Consider the following 16,957-nt stretch of genomic DNA (forward strand, 5'->3'; position numbering starts at 1 on the left):
TGTGGGCGGTCCTGACCCTTCTTCCTCGCTTTGTTCGAACTCGTCTACCTCTAATCTCTCTTCGTGTAGGCGTTCTATTTCTTTACGGATCTTTCGGCACATGGCTATTATACAATTTTGTTTATCATGTCTACCTTCTGATATATTCTGGCTCCATCTTGTAAGAATTTGCATTGCTTCCGGGTCTACCCCCGGTCGGTCTTGATTTCTGATCACACAGTTTATGAGGAAACGTAACAGTTCCCCCTGTATCTCTACTTTCTGGTATTCCATAGCTCTGTGAATACATTCTGGATCTCGCCCTGTTTGGACAAAATGGTATATTTTATCTAGATGCGCAGTCATTCCTGGTAACTTCCCTAAATACACTGCGGCTCGTCTGATACGTAATGATGCTAGGGTCATTTCGTCCTCCTTACCGGGCACGGGGTCATATCTACAATCTACAAGAAGTTCCTTAAGCGCACGGGCACTAATGAGTTTGGGTGTACGTGAATGTGCTGACTCTTGAAAAGTAAGTTTATTTATTCTGGGTGGCGTAGAAAAGATATTGGTAGCACCTCCCGTGGCCCCATCTGGGGTGTCGGGTGTGAAAGGATTCGTCGAACGTGACACAGCAACTACAGGTGTGGACACAGCTATAGAAGTAGCTGTAGGAGCGGATACAGAAACAGATGTGCTTGCCGGAACTTGTGTCAGAACTTGTTGCTGTAACGATACGGGTACTGGATCTTGGCGTTGAACCTCCCTGGTATGCGGTCTATGCGGGGCGGAATTAGCATACTCGGGAGCTGCGTCATCTAAATATGAGGACAGAAAAACATCTTCTGCGGTTCTAGGATGCCCCCTTGGATGTACCTTTATTGGAAATAATGGGGTTGGCAAGTCTTTCGGTATCTCTGGAGTAGCCTTAGGTAATCCTTCGGCCAGAAGGGGATACATACCATTCATAAGGGCATTTCTTTGTCTGTCTACTTGTTCTGCTTTCACTCGGATACCTTTCTCAATTAATAGATTTTCTTGAACTTTATTGGAATTCTCTTTACTCTTCTCTTCCTGTCTACGTGCTTTTTCTGTTCGTCTATGTGATTCTTTACGCCATAATTCAATGGCATCTTTCTGTGACTGTCTGACCTTTCTTTTCCATAACTCTTCTTCTACTTTTATGATGCATTCCGCATCCCAGGTTCCCGCTGTGGGCCACCTCTGACTTTCTGGTAATTCCTTGGTATAGTCTACCCATAAATCAAGAAATAATATGGCATCTAAGCCATGTTTATGATACATGAAGTACCCTGGGGTGTCCCTAGGAGGAATAGGAACGGCCTCTTCGAGTACCCCTTTTCTGGTGGTGATCTGTCTTAATTTCGAAAAGAGCGGCATATTGAAAACTGACCTTATACTTGATTTTGACCAACTGACCTGATACTTGAATTTGAACAGACTTAATACAATAAACACGATAATGAACAGTCATTCATACCACAACATACAGAACATACTTAAATACATTAAACATTAAACATTAAAACCTTTAACTGAAACAACAATGATGATTGTCTGCATAACTAATCACCAAGCTTAATTCTTGACAATAACTAGATACTTCGGAATACTTGATATACTGCTAAACAGTACAGATACACTGCTAAAACAGTGCAGACCGGATTTGTGTACCCAAACCCGTCTTGACCGGCACAACCTATGTGCACGTCAGAAATGCCTCCCCAGCAATGGTACTCACCGGGTAGCTTCGGAAACGGAAGGCCTCAGTAACTTGAACTTGAATCGGACTGGACTCGACTCGACTCGTCGGACACTGGACTCGACTTGGGACTTCAGACACTGGTGGGCCTCTGTATACCTCGGATCTTGCTCTCTCAGCTAGGCTCTGGTCGGGATACTTCGCACTTCTCACCGCCTCGTCTGGGTGTTGATCGCAGTCTCAGTCGCCCCCGCTTGACCGGAGGGAGATACAGGAAATCCTGCTGGTACGCGTTATTGTCCGTCCAGCTGTGGCAGGAGACCGGGCCTGCAACTCACCGCCGGCGCGTGAGATGAGAAAGTGTCCCTGTTCGGGCGCCATCATGTGGTAAATAATTTTCCTTTACCGGGACTGAATTTGATACAGAAACATAATAAAATAGCTCAGTAAAATGAGAGGCAGAATCCGTGGTATTAGAGGTTCGGAATGGGCTTTATTCCAATACTCGATTATAATCGGATGCTCCAAGTTCCGTCACCACGAAGGTTCAGGAAGTGAAGTACATACATTATTGACATGAAATGGCTTTTATAGAACATACATTACAATGAAGCGAATACAGTAGGCGTAACAATTGATAAGGAAAATGACGATACATCTACGTAACCAAAAATGGGTGTAATAAAGAGTAAAAAGGAACATAATTGGTTGTGATGTCATGTATAGGTGGATCTATAAGATAATTCTTGGCATAGATGCGCGCGCAGCATTATGACGTATGATTGACGTGTAACTAGGGGGTGAAGGGGACTTGACATTTAGCTCTACATGTGGAGACAAGAAGTCTGAGGGGTCAAGTCAACCTAATCCCAAATCATATCTAACATCCTATGTTTAAAGAACTATGTTATCCACAAAGGAAGGACTCTCGGACAGAATCTATTCTATACTGACTGTGCGCGAGTGTACAAGCGTCTAAGTGTCTACACTAAATGCGAGGGCAGGAATCTTCCATAGTAACAGGACTATGAATTACTTGTATTAAGACAGAGAAGCCGGGCCCTTTGCTTGGTAGCTAGAAGAATGTTTACTTAAACTACTAGGCAGGAATGCATCGGCTGAGGGGGAAGCAGATAACTCGAAGGTGAAATACAGTTCTTGGCAGAGAATAGGCTGATGTCAGGCTTCGTGAGCCGCGCAGAGAATGAGACAAAGTTCATGGTCACAGATGCAGGCTCAGACTGGAGCTTTCAGAGGCAGAAGGCAAGAAGAGTTTTATGACAGAATCAGGGCCTACTTGCTTGGACTGTAAAATGGCATAAGTGAACCATATAAAGGCGGTGGCCTTTTGTACTTAGGAATGGAATATCCGGCCTATTCATGGCGGATCTGACAGAGGGCATGTTGACGGTGGACGCACATGTATTTGCGTCTTCATAACTGGAACTGGAGGGAACATACATGTACTTGTAACATGTACATAGAACCGTTGGGGTCCAAGATAGGGGACATAACTGACCAGGAAAATCCATATTTCCACAAGGTGTATACTTTTTCTGTCTCTATCTGTGATTGACTCTCATTCTGTGCTGGTTCTCCCTCTGATTCTATCGAGACACCTACCATCATCGTGCACAGTATTTTAGTCTTTCTCCAATCATGTTCTTCTTGGTCGAGTGATGTCCTAGGTGCGTCTCACCACATTTTTAGGAGTGATCATCCTTGTCAGAATTCCGTCTGGTTCACCGAGAAGCTACAGCACGGAAATAGCTTTTTTTTCTGAGAAGTCAGTGAACCGCTCTACAAGGACCATGGGTCATTCTCCCTTTACTGCCTGCTAACCGCTGAGCGGCCTTTAGCACCATTGACCATTCTGCATCTCTTTGCATCCTGATGCGTAGAGTGGCTTTCCGACACCTGCATCTTTAGTTTGATACATCCATTTAAATTATACAGGTCATAACTAAAAAGCAGTCACAGGCATAAACAAGAAAAACACATTAAACAAAGAACAACTGATGGATACTTATCACGCATATATGTGGTTAAGGCAGTGCGCGGTCTAGCTGGGCGGGGAGAGGAACAGGACGGATCAGGAGAGGAAGCTGCGGAATGTAGTTTGGTAAATGGGGCTGGATTTTGGGGGGTGGGGTAAGGAAGTTTTTTAGTGCTGGGGGCTGGGTTTAGGACTTGTGGGGGTCAGGGTAGTTTTTTGATATGGGACTGGGTTTTAGGGCTCAGGACGGGGGGACGAGATAGTTTTTAGAGGTGGTGGTAAGTTTTTAGGGCTCAGGACAGGTGGCTGGGGTCAGGTTAGTTTATAGGGCTGGGGGCCAAGAGTTAGAACTCAGGGTAGAGGCCTGGGGTCAGGATAGTTTTTAGGATGTGGGGGCCGAGATTTAGGTCTTAGGAGGGGAGGGACAGTTTCCAGGGCTAGAGCAGTTTTAGGGCTCCGGGTGGGTGGGCTGTGGTCGGGGTAATTTTTAGGATGTTTAGGCGAGTTTTAGGGCTCAGGGCAGGGGGAGGGATAGTTTTCAGAGCTGGGGCAGTTTTAGGGCCCAGGGCAGGGGTAGCTGGGCCTGGGTAGTTTTTAATATGTTGAGGTGAGTTTTAGGACTCAGGGCGGAAGGGACTGTGGTCCGGTAGTATTTTGGGCTGGGTGCCAGGCTTTAGGGCTCAGGGATCGGGGTTGGGCTAGTTTTTAGGGTAGGGGCAGTTAGAATCGAGGGATGGAGCCAAGTTTTAGGACTTAGGGCGGGGTGGCTGGGTACCGAACTTTCCCAAGCATATCCCTTAATCAATTGTGCCTTTATAACGAAATTGCATGGTAAAGGCAAACGTGGTTAAGGAATGCGTGGTTAAGACGCATTCGTTGTTGGGGCCGTGTTTTTGAGGCACACGTGGTTAAGCACTGTATGCTTTTATCATAAAACCATATTCTGTCCTACTATAAACCTTATCTAAATGACTATTGTTGTCTGAATGTGTCCTGCCTTTTGTCACTTTGGCGCTCAGGGTTACAGGGATGCATCTGCCTTCCACATATCAAATGTGAGTTGGTTGACACCGATTCATCTTTTTTAGGTGTGTCATAGTGAACCCTAGGCCCGTAGAGGAACTGGAAAGCTTCCTTGCGGAGGCCCCCCTCAAAAACCTATCAGCATCGACCAAAATTAGTCTGGAAGAGTTTTTATTTTTTTAACACAAACTTTATTGCATTTTTTTTAAGGCATGACAGCTCTTACATTGATGACTGACAGAAGAACTACATTTATATAAAAAATTAGCTACAAGGAATCATCTGGTTTGTACACATTGCAGGATGCACTGCTATACCATAAAACTGAATAACCATTAAACTATAACCCCCCACGCCCCATTAACCTGGAAGATTTGATAACATCAGAGGAGGTCTTGCAGGCCATTTCCGATTTGCACGCAGATAATCTCCGGCCCTGATGCCTACCGACCTATAGCACTTTTAAATTCTGAGGCAAAAATATTTACCAAAGTCCTGGCCAAGAAGGCAAAAAATAATTTCCCCATATATATTCTCAAAAAACACTTCTTACGTCATAGAATTGTAGTATGTCATTTTGAAAATACATCAAAATATATGCTTAAGAGCATTAAGAAGAGATCAGGCAGGGGTAGACTAAGGAATTTTTAGCATCTGCCTTCTGGAGGTGTTAATACAAGCCTCACAGGGCATCGCTCTGATTCTTAGCGCAGATATTTGGACCCGTAATAATATGGTCAGGCCACTCAAGCAAGTAATGTGACCGAAGTCAAGCAACCTCGAAATGCATCAAGAATTTTCAATTCTATTAAGGACACGGAGGTGAGGATTATGCTTCTCATTCTTTACTTAGCTTTAAACAGCAGCCAATGAAAATTTTAAACGACATACCCTAACAGCCTTAGCAGCCCTTCTCTCCTCCAATCACAAGAGAGCAGTCAGATAATATATAAGGCCAACAAACTGTAGTCCTTCCTCTGTCTTTGCAAACTAAACAATGGAAGCCCATAAACTCGAACCACCAACGGAACTCCACAGGTCTTTGGATCTTGTCCACTGATCAACTCCAACGTATGATGAGGAACTGCGTCGTCAGCAACAGAACCAACATCAACCATCTCCTAAGCACCCTCAGGTCGCCTTGGTCTCAGCTTTTGAAAAGAAATCTGTTCAATGATATCCCATTGCCAAAAAACAATACAAACGTGGGAGGGAATCACATTAATTAAGAACAATCATGTTAAGACACATATAAAAATTTATCACAGATAACCCATCAATAATCTGGAAGGTCATCAACAATCAATCAATCATAGCATTTATAAAGCGCACTACATACCCGTGAGGGTCTCAAGGTGCTAAAGGGGGGGGAGGCTGCTACTGTTTGAAGAGCCAGGTCTTGAGGAGTCTCCTGAAGGTTAGGAGGTCTTCGGTCTGCCGCAGGCGGATGGGAAGGGTGTTCCAAGTCTTGGCGGCAAGGTGTGAGAATGATCTGCCGCCGGCGGTCCCTCTTCGGATGCGGGGGACGGTGGCGAGGGCACTGTCTGCGGAGCGGAGCTGGAGGGTGGGGGTGTAGAGGCTGAGTCGGCTGTCAACAGTACCTTGGGTGGGATAACCCTGCCTCCTTGTCCTTAATAGAATTGGAAATTCTAGATGCATTAGCTAAAGATTTTTTTAGTGTATGCCAGGAAACAGAGTCTTCAGATTATACTAGTTTAAAGTTGAGTCACCACATTAGATACAATCTAAAACAATAGGCTTGTGATAAAAGACTGTGAATGATGAATCTGCTGACCAATCCACCACGGCCATGATGTCCTCCAGTCGAGAACTGGTAAGCAAGGCTTTGGAGGCCATAGCCCCTCTCAGAGAATAGGCTCCAAATATGGAGGCATCTATACCAGCCTCAGCCAATATCCATTTAACCTAATGGGCCAGCGTCGCTGAAGAGACCAGGCGGAAAGGTTTTTGCAAGGAAATCAACAATTTTCCTTCCACATCATTACGTAGTTCTCAAGTACAATCTTCATAACATTTTAAGCATTTAACAACACACAGTTTTTGATGGAATGGAAAAGCAGGCTAAATCACACATGTAAAATCCATCTTGGTACGTCTAGAAATTGTAAAAGAGACCTCGCAGGGGTATATACTCTACTTGCCAAGTCTAAGGCTCTGACATCTGATACCCTTCTGCAGGAAATAGGACACAACAACAAAGTGAGATTTGCTGACAATTGCTTACGTGTAAAGCCTTCTTTTGCTGGCCAATCTCTCAAAAACCAGAGCACAATCTCTACATCCCATACAATGGTTGGGTTGCAGATGCCGAACTAGCCTGACACCTCTCAAAAGTTTACAAACAAGATGGTGTTCCCCAACGGGTTTACCATCCAGATGAGGATGGCACGCCGATATTGCTGAATGGAAATTGTTAACTGTCCTATATGCCAAGCCCTGGTTTCAACTTCCGACAGGAAATTAACAATCATATGGATACTGAATCCCAAGGGATCCACCTCCCGTTCTCCACACCAACAAACCCATCTATGCCAAGCTGATTCATAGTGTTTGTGCATAGAGGGAACCCAAGATTGAGGCAGGAAGAACATTGCGTCCTGTGATACTCCCGGCACTTGCCACTGTCACCGGAAAGTCTCCAGGCCATACAGGACAACTGCCCTTACGCCACAAGTGGGTGTGAAAACCCCAACAGATCCAGAAGAAAATCCTGACATAAGAACAGATGCACAGGAGGCTCGCATGACAGGATAAGTGTAGTTGGAAACCATGACTGCACCTTCCAAAATGTTGTGATCAACACAATCTCCGCCCGCTGATGACGAACCTGCGCCAACACTCATGGAACCACAGTGAACCGTGGAAATGCATAAAGTTGATCTGTCGACCAAGACTGAAGGAAGGCATCAGAGCTGAGGCTGCCAACTGTAAAAGAGCGGCAATTGAGTGTTCAGTCAAAAAGCGAATAGGTCAATCCTGCACGGACCCCATTTCAATACTAGTTGTTGAAACACCCTTGGATGCAGACTCCAGCCGCTGGAATCGTGGAGAAATTCAGTCTGCCACTATGTTGGAACTACCCGGAATATACTCCACCGTCACTGAAATTTGATGTTGAAGGCAATCATGCCAGAAATCCTTGGCTATCTCCGCCAAGAGTCAAGACCTTGTGCCCCCCAAGTGATTGATGTAGTGGACACATTGTCCATCCTCAACAGGATGCAACAACTCGTATTCTGTGGTGAAAGTGTCTGAACAGCAAACAAACATGCCAGGAGTTCTAGACAATTGAAATGTAATTCCTCCGGGGAACATCTGCCTATTGTCTCCACCGAGCCGCACCGAGCCCCCCAGCCCTACCGCCTGGCATCGGATTCTATCACTACCTCTGGGATTGATGCAAAAATGGCCTTGCCATTTGATGCATCTATGTGATCCAGCTACCAGGACATTTCCATTCTGGCATCCCCAGAGAGCACGATTTGCTCTGAATATGTGAGACCCTTGCAGAGATGTAATGTCTTCAACTGTTGCAGGCTCGATAATGGAGTGGGCCCGGGAATATGGCTTGGATAGAGGAGTCCAATAGACCTACCAGGCGAGCCAGAGTCCTCAAGGATATAGTTGGAGAGGTAAGCGCTCTCCTCAAATCTTTCTTAACCGAAATGTGTTCCCTCAAAGGAAGCAACAGTTGCATCAACAGGGAGTCCACCTGGAATCCCAAAAACTCAATCGTCTGAGATGAGACTATGAAAGACTTGTACAAGTTGATGACGAATCCCAGATTTTGCAGGATTTGCGTCATCCAAGATAGATGTAGTAAAAACCAATTATTTTCTCTGGACCATGAGCAGGATGTCATCTAAGTAAATGATTAGACGCATCCCCCCTTTCTCAGAGATACTGAACCATCGGTCTGAGTAACTTGGTGAAGCACTAAGGAGTTGTCAAAGGGCATGACGATAAATTCAAACCAGTGGAGACGCCACTGAAATTGCAGAAACCGCCAGTGGGGAGGGAAGATAGGAACTGTCAAACACGCATCCTCGAGTTAGAGACGCACCATCCAGTCTCCCTCCAGTAACAGATCCCACAGCAAGTGTATGCCCTCCATCTTGAAGTGGTGATACACTATCCATGAATTGGATTGTTTCAGATTTGAGACCAACGGAAACCTTAGTCATTCTTTGGAACTAAAAAGACGGTACTTGTAAAACCGTGAGGATGTGGATGTGCTTCCGCTATTGCCCCTTTTTGCAACAGCGACAAAACCTCTTCATCTATGAAATTGCTCTCTGTTAGGGAAAAATGAAGAGGACACAGTCTCTGTCTCTGGTATTGGGAGGGGTAGAGTTCTAGATGAAAACCATGAACAGTCTGGAGGACCCATGGGTTGTGAGTAAGCTTCTCCCAATTGCGTTGACACAACCGTATCCATCCTCCCACCAAAATTTCATAGATGGAACAATCGTTACCTGCATAAGAGGCGTCACCGTAGTTGTTTTCTCCTCTGTATCCTCCACGTTGTGCTCGACCTCTGCCACCCCAATTGCGGTGGGGTAGAAATTGGAGCGAGGGGCACCGCCACGTCTTCTTGGTGTAAATTCTCTTGAGGCCTGGGGATAACCTCGGCTAGGCGATCTGCCCCAGTAGCGTCTGGCCTTGACAAAAAGGCCAGTGTGGAAAACCTTATTCAGGGAAGTCTGGGCCTCATCACGTGCCGAGAAGTTGGACACATATTTGCCTAGGTCTTTGACAAATTTATTCTATTCACAAACAAGATGCCGTTGGCATAAGGAGCCTGCCTTGGCGGAGACTAAATCCACCAGTTGAGGATCTATTCTCATCAAAAAGGACTTGCCCCTCTCTAAAGACAGAGCACAAATGGCATTGCCCAAAAAAACATAAGGCTCATTGCTCCCATTCTAGAATTTCTGTTGGATAAAGGCAGGAATTGGAATCTTTTGCTCTGACCACCAAATCTAGAATTTTGGTTAGGGGTCCTGATACATCCAATACCTTGTCCTGACAACTCCTCCATGCCCTATCCAATCCTTTCTTCAGATCCTTGGTGAATTAGAAGGTGGCCATGTTGGGGTCTAGCTCAGGGGTCTCGATCACTTATCCAAGAAGTGAGGGGGGAGGACATTCCGATTTCAAGGCATTGCACACTTCGCGCTGAAACCCGCTCTTATATTGTCTTGCACTTAGTGTGCGGCCTCCACACAGGAGACCCATTTCATAGACATAGGATGTATAATAGTCTTTGGGTCAAAAAGAAGGTTCTTGTTCGCTGGGGCTTCAGGTACTATATGGTGGGTTTTGCGCTTACACTTGGTAGGGCGAGGCACCTCTTGTTCCTCCACAGAGGATGAGGTTCTGGATGAGGGGGGTGTTACCTCTGCCCTCACAGGGGTGGAAATGGTGGGATTATCAAAAGTATCTTGTCCAAAAGAGTTGCCATACCCATGGTCCCGAATGATTAATGATGCCTTTGTGATAGCACCTCCGCCGAAGAGGAGTTCCTGGAAGCCATCCCCTAAGGATCCTCCCATTACTTGCTTCCTATAATTCTTCAAAGGTCGGGTGAAGGGCTGTAAAGCCTTAATCAGCGCCCGATTCACTGACTCCTGAACATGTGAATCCAGGGCCTCAACAAGTTGCTCCTCCATATGGTGCTCATAAGGCACCTCTTAAAACTCTGTGTATTCTGTATAGGCATCACCCTCCTCGGCGAAATGCGCCATCGTGCTAACAGAGTGGTGGAGGAGGATCTGGGGGAGAATATGCCAAGGGGTAAAATAATCTGACTGTTTTAGGCCAGGAGCCCACCAATGAGACAGCCTGTGTTGGAGGGGATGTGACCGGATGGCAGACACACTGCATGTCTGGGCAGCCTGGCCAAGAATTACTCTTTTGTTTGGAAAGCTTTAAAATGTATGTTTTCAATTTTTCCACGAGGAGCGCAATTGTGTCACGTTTTGGGGGATATCTGCTTGATAAAATGTACATATAATTAATCTAGATTTCAGTATCCATAGTATAGATGTGAGGATAGATAGTCTAGATCTATAGTATAGATGTGAAGATGTATAGTTTAGACCTATAAAGCTATAGTATAGATGTGAGGATGAATAGTCTAGACCTATGGATCTATAGCATAGATGTGACCTGTAAGATCTATAGTATAGATGTGAGGATGTATAGTCTAGACCTATAGATCTATAGCATAGATGTGACCTGTAAGATCTATTGTATACATGTGAGGATGTATAGTCGAGACCTATAGAGCTATAGTATACATGTGAGGATGTATAGTCTAGACCTATAGATCTATAGCATAGATGTGAGCTGTAAGATCTATAGTATGGGTGTGAGGCTATATAATCTAGACTGGTCCTAACACCATGATTTAGCAGCAGTTCTCAAAGAGCATGGTTAGATACCCCTGGTCTGAGCAGTCATTGTTATTGAATCAGTGTTGTAGTTCTGCAATCTCACACTGCCTCACTAGCCTGCTTCTAAAAATGTTGATGTGTGCAGCCCTTTTTTATCAGTGTTCCTCAGGAAAAGATGTAAAATGTGTTCTTTCAAATGGGCTACCACCGTATGTGCTGATCAGAATGTATTTTGAGCGTCTGTCCAGTGATTTTTTTCTTCACTATAGGCATTATGAAGCAAATTAACTGAACAATCAAATACTAGTAGATTACCTTTGATGACAAATCATTTTTTTTAGAATGATATTCCCAAATTAACAAAGTCATTCTGTCAAGGTGAATTGAGAAATAAAGCCAGAATGTCTTATTTTCATTGAAGAAAATTGGAGATAAACAACGGAAGAAATGACTGTTACGTGGAGAAGATGTGACCGGTTCTAGACACATTCATCGCTTCTGATGTGCCATGGCATGTCTCAGCAGCATCCAAAGGATCCACATGATAGATAGCATCAAAAATATTATTATTATTATTATTATTATTATTATTATTATTATTGTTATTATTTTGGATAATATATATCATGTGGATCATTTTCGATACTCGTGAAAAATGGCACAGTAGATATTAATAATCAGAACAACAATAATACCCAGAATATTAATATTAGTAAGAGCAATAATAATAATAACAACAATAATAACAGCGGTAATAATAATAACAATAATAAATATAATAACAACAACAATAATCTTAACAATAACAATAATAACAACAATAAAAATAACAATAATAACAATAGCAACAACAACAACAACAACAATTATAATAATAATAACAATAATAACAGCGACAATACTAATAGCAATAATAAATATTATAATAATAACAATAACAATAATAATAATAATAATAATTTAATGACAGCGGCAGTAATAACAACAAGAAATACAATAATAATAACAATAGCAATAATAACAACACTAATAAAACCATTAACAATATTAAAAATAATAACGACAATAATAATAATCTTCCATTTATATTGCCCTTCATAGTATAGTTTCTAATGGTTGTAAATAATAAGGTGCCAATTACGATCCTGTAAAAACCGGGTACGAACCGTCGGACGGAGCATATTCTCCGTCCGACGCGTACCCGGTCGTCAAAATATACAAACATGGAATTACGATTCGCACGGGAACACCATTTCCGTACGAATCGTAAAAAACCCTGACCGAACAAAAGAAACATACAAATGCGATCCGGGAAAGCGCCGACCTGACGTCGGGACGCTCGCAGCCTGCCATTCACGAACCAGGAATTACGATTCGCACCGACGTCATCCCGCACGGTGAATATTTTCCGGCTGCCAAAAACTGCCGGGAAATCAGGACGACGCGAACAAGGACCACCAGTACGCGACGGACAGACATGACGACGCGAACAAGGAGGACCAGTACGCGACGGACACACAGGACGACGCGAACAAGGAGGACCAGTACGCGACGGACACACAGGACGACGCGAACAAGGAGGACCAGTACGCGACGGACACACAGGACGACGCGAACAAGGAGGACCCGTACGCGACGGACAGACATGGACCCGAACCTACGTGTCATCCCGGCCCTCATAGCACTCGACCCCCTCTACAGGTTCCGACGCAGACGCCGCAGAAGGTCAGAACAACTAAGGGAGGGGGGAAAGTGGGGTGGGGGGGGTGGCAGGACCAGGGCAGGCCACAAACCCCCCACCAAAGTCACACAGCACACATGCCCTGGACATACCTGACTCCCAGGCCCTGGTCACTACGAGGGGGTGGGGGCGTGTCCAGCTAAGCCAGCGACCGCCACAACGGAAGTCCGTCACGACACGAACCAGCAACACAACCAGACATGTACGCCCCGTACCCACGCCTGAAGAGCGTGGGTACGAGTCGTACCACGCCCACACCCACGTCACCCCAACAATGGCGGGACGGCTCGTACCCACGTGGCAAAGGCCTGGGTACGGGCCGCACAAGCATCACATAGCGTGGGGACGGACATGTACGGACCGTACCCCCACCCCGTATGCATGGAGCGTACCCCCACCCCAACAGTGTAAGTATGACCCGTACCCACACCCGCGTACGTATGGAGCGTACCCCCACCCCAAAAGTGTAAGTACGACACGTACCCTCACACGCGTACGTATGGAGCGTACCCCCACCCCAACAGTGTAAGTACGACCCGTACCCTCACCCGCGTACGTATGGAGCGTACCCCCCACCCCAACAGTGTAAGTACGACCCCTACCCTCACCCGCGTACGTATGGAGCGTACCCCACCCCAACAGTGTAAGTACGACCCGTACCCTCACCCGCGTACGAATGGAGCGTACCTCCCACCCCAACAGTGTAAGTACGACCCCTACCCTCACCCGCGTACGTATGGAGCGTACCCCCACCCCAACAGTGTAAGTACGACCCGTACCCTCACCCGCATACGTATGGAGCGTACCCCCCACCCCAACAGTGTAAGTACGACCCCTACCCTCACCCGCGTACGTATGGAGCGTACCCCCACCCCAACAGTGTAAGTTCGACACGTACCCTCACCTCGAATGCATGGAGCGTACCCCCACCCCAACAGTGTAAGTACGACACGTACCCCCACCTCGAATGCATGGAGCGTACCCCCACCCCAACAGTGTAAGTACGACCCCTACCCTCAGCCGCGTACGTATGGAGCGTACCCCCACCCCAACAGTGTAAGTACGACCCCTACCCTCACCTCGAATGCATGGAGCGTACCCCCACCCCAACAGTGTAAGTACGACACGTACCCCCACCTCGAATGCATGGAGCGTACCCACATCCGTGCATGTCATGAGCGTACATATTGTGAAATTGGAGAGGTGGGTGCAGAGTCCTCCCAGCAGTGCCCTGAGACAGGAGGGGTGGGTGCAGAGACCTCCCAGCAGTGCCCTGAGACAGGAGGGGTGGGTGCAGAGACCTCCCAGCAGTGCCCAGAGACAGGAGGTGTGGGTGCAGAGACCTCCCAGCAGTGCCCTGAGACAGGAGGGGTGGGTGCAGAGTCCTCCCAGCAGTGCCCTGAGACAGGAGGGGTGGGTGCAGAGTCCTCCCAGCAGTGCCCAGAGACAGGAGGGGTGTGTGCAGAGTCCCCCCAGCAGTGCCCAGAGACAGGAGAGGTGGGTGCCTATCACTCCCAGCAGTGCCCAGAGACAGGAGGGGTGTGTGCAGAGTCCCCACAGCAGTGCCCAGAGACAGCAGGGGTGTGTGCAGAGTCCCCCCAGCAGTGCCCAGACATATGAGGGGTGGGTGCCTATCACTCCCAGCAGTGCCCAGAGACAGCAGGGGTGTGTGCAGAGTCCCCCCAGCAGTGCCCAGACATATGAGGGGTGGGGGCCTATCACTCCCAGCAGTGCCCTGAGACAGGAGGGGCGGGTGCAGAGTCCTCCCAGCAGTGCCCTGAGACAGGAGGGGTGGGGGCCTATCACTTCCAGCAGTGCCCAGAGACAGGAGGGGTGTGTGCAGAGTCCCCCCAGCAGTGCCCAGAGACAGGAGAGGTGGGTGCCTATCACTTCCAGCAGTGCCCAGAGACAGGAGGGGTGTGTGCAGAGTCCCCCCAGCAGTGCCCAGAGACAGCAGGGGTGTGTGCAGAGTCCCCCCAGCAGTGCCCAGACATATGAGGGGTGGGTGCCTATCACTCCCAGCAGTGCCCAGAGACAGCAGGGGTGTGTGCAGAGTCCCCCCAGCAGTGCCCAGACATATGAGGGGTGGGGGCCTATCACTCCCAGCAGTGCCCTGAGACAGGAGGGGTGGGTGCAGAGTCCTCCCAGCAGTGCCCTGAGACAGGAGGGGTGGGGGCCTATCACTCCCAGCAGTGCCCAGAGACAGGAGGGGTGTGTGCAGAGCCCCCCCAGCAGTGCCCAGAGACAGGAGAGGTGGGTGCCTATCACTCCCAGCAGTGCCCAGAGACAGGAGGGGTGTGTGCAGAGTCCCCCCAGCAGTGCCCAGAGACAGCAGGGGTGTGTGCAGAGTCCCCCCAGCAGTGCCCAGACATATGAGGGGTGGGTGCCTATCACTCCCAGCAGTGCCCAGAGACAGCAGGGGTGTGTGCAGAGTCCCCCAGCAGTGCCCAGACATATGAGGGGTGGGGGCCTATCACTCCCAGCAGTGCCCTGAGACAGGAGGGGTGGGTGCAGAGTCCCCCCAGCAGTGCCCAGAGACAGGAGAGGTGGGTGCCTATCACTCCCAGCAGTGCCCTGAGACAGGAGGGGTGGGGGCCTATCACTCCCAGCAGTGCCCATGGAACGCAAAGGGTGGAGTAGTCACATATACCATGCCCACAAATGTCAGTCAGGTGCACAAAGACCCTGCAGTACATGTACCACATGTGTGCGAGGATGGAAGTATACGCATGCATAGGGCCAAAAACAAAAAATTTACACATGAAGTCATGTCAATAGTCCACATACACAAGTACAATGACTACCAAGGATGCCACGAATGATGCAGGTGGAGAATGGCTCAGCATGCATGTGCAAAGTTGAAGGAGTCCCTCACACACCCAGCTAATGTACTCACAGCTCTGCACTAAATATTGGGAACACCCTGCAGGGAAGAAGTCAGGGTACACAGAGGAAGGAAAACACCTTGGGACAATTGCAACATGCAGCAACTGCCTACATGAATGGAGAAAGGTAGCTAACACCGTGTGAGGCACACTGATCCCAGGGTCCCCCCTATGAGCAGCACACCACTACATTTCCCACACACCCAACACATGACCAACACCCACAACCATGTAGCAGCCCCACCAACAGCAATGCCAGCAATGCAGGAGTGTTCCAAGGGCAAAACATATATAGCTTTATTCAGCATGAGCAAATAACTAGTATGACGTAAGTCAAATAATAACAAAGGCCATAGGGCAGTCCAGGAGTCCCAGCTGGATGGGGGCCACAGTGGGCTGCGTGTCCCCTAGCTTGCCTGCACAGTTACAAGTCCTCATCTTCCACAGGGGTGAGGGCATCATGTGGGGGGGAAGGAACAGGCACCGCAGGGACAGGAGGGCAAAGGGTAGGCGAATTGGGTGCAGGGATGGAGGACTCCACCACAGGGGATGGGGCAGGGCCAAAGGTGGATTCTAGGATCTCACTGCAGACTTTGGCAAGGTCCTCCAGGGACTCCCCTGCACCCGAAGGAACCACAGGCCCCAAGGAGGGGGGGGGGGTCAGAGGGATGGGTCGCAGCGCCACTGGGGGAGGATGTGGACAGGGGGGGGGGACTCAAGCACCCTGACCGAGGACTTCCTTGACCGCTTGCGGGGTGGCGTCACTGTGGGGCTCAGGGACAGAGCGGCCATGAACGAGTCTTTGGGGGAGATGTGGCCAGGAGAGCTGAGGGGAGGGCATTTGGAGGGAGTGGATTGGGTGGAATGCGGACTCCCACTCTGGCTGCGTGTCACACGTTTGCCCCCCGACCCAGTGGGTGTGCCTACTGCACCCTGTGTGTGCGTGTCAGGAGGTGTGCGGCGGACCTTCCCTGCTGGTGTGGTGCCTGTGTCTGTTGTGGTGGGTGCATGCTTACGTCTGGGTGTATGTGGGACAGGCATGGGAGGGGGAATTGTGGAAGGAGCAGGGGTATGGGGTGGGACGTAGCGCTGCAGGAGACCCACTGCTGCAGTCAGTGTGGAGTCTATGGACCTCAGCAAGTTGCGTTGGTCAGCCTGCAATGAATGAATGCCCTCCAAGTATGCCTC

Source organism: Triturus cristatus, chromosome 12 (genome assembly GCF_964204655.1).
Source record: "Triturus cristatus chromosome 12, aTriCri1.1, whole genome shotgun sequence".
In the NCBI taxonomy this organism is placed as follows: domain Eukaryota; kingdom Metazoa; phylum Chordata; class Amphibia; order Caudata; family Salamandridae; genus Triturus; species Triturus cristatus.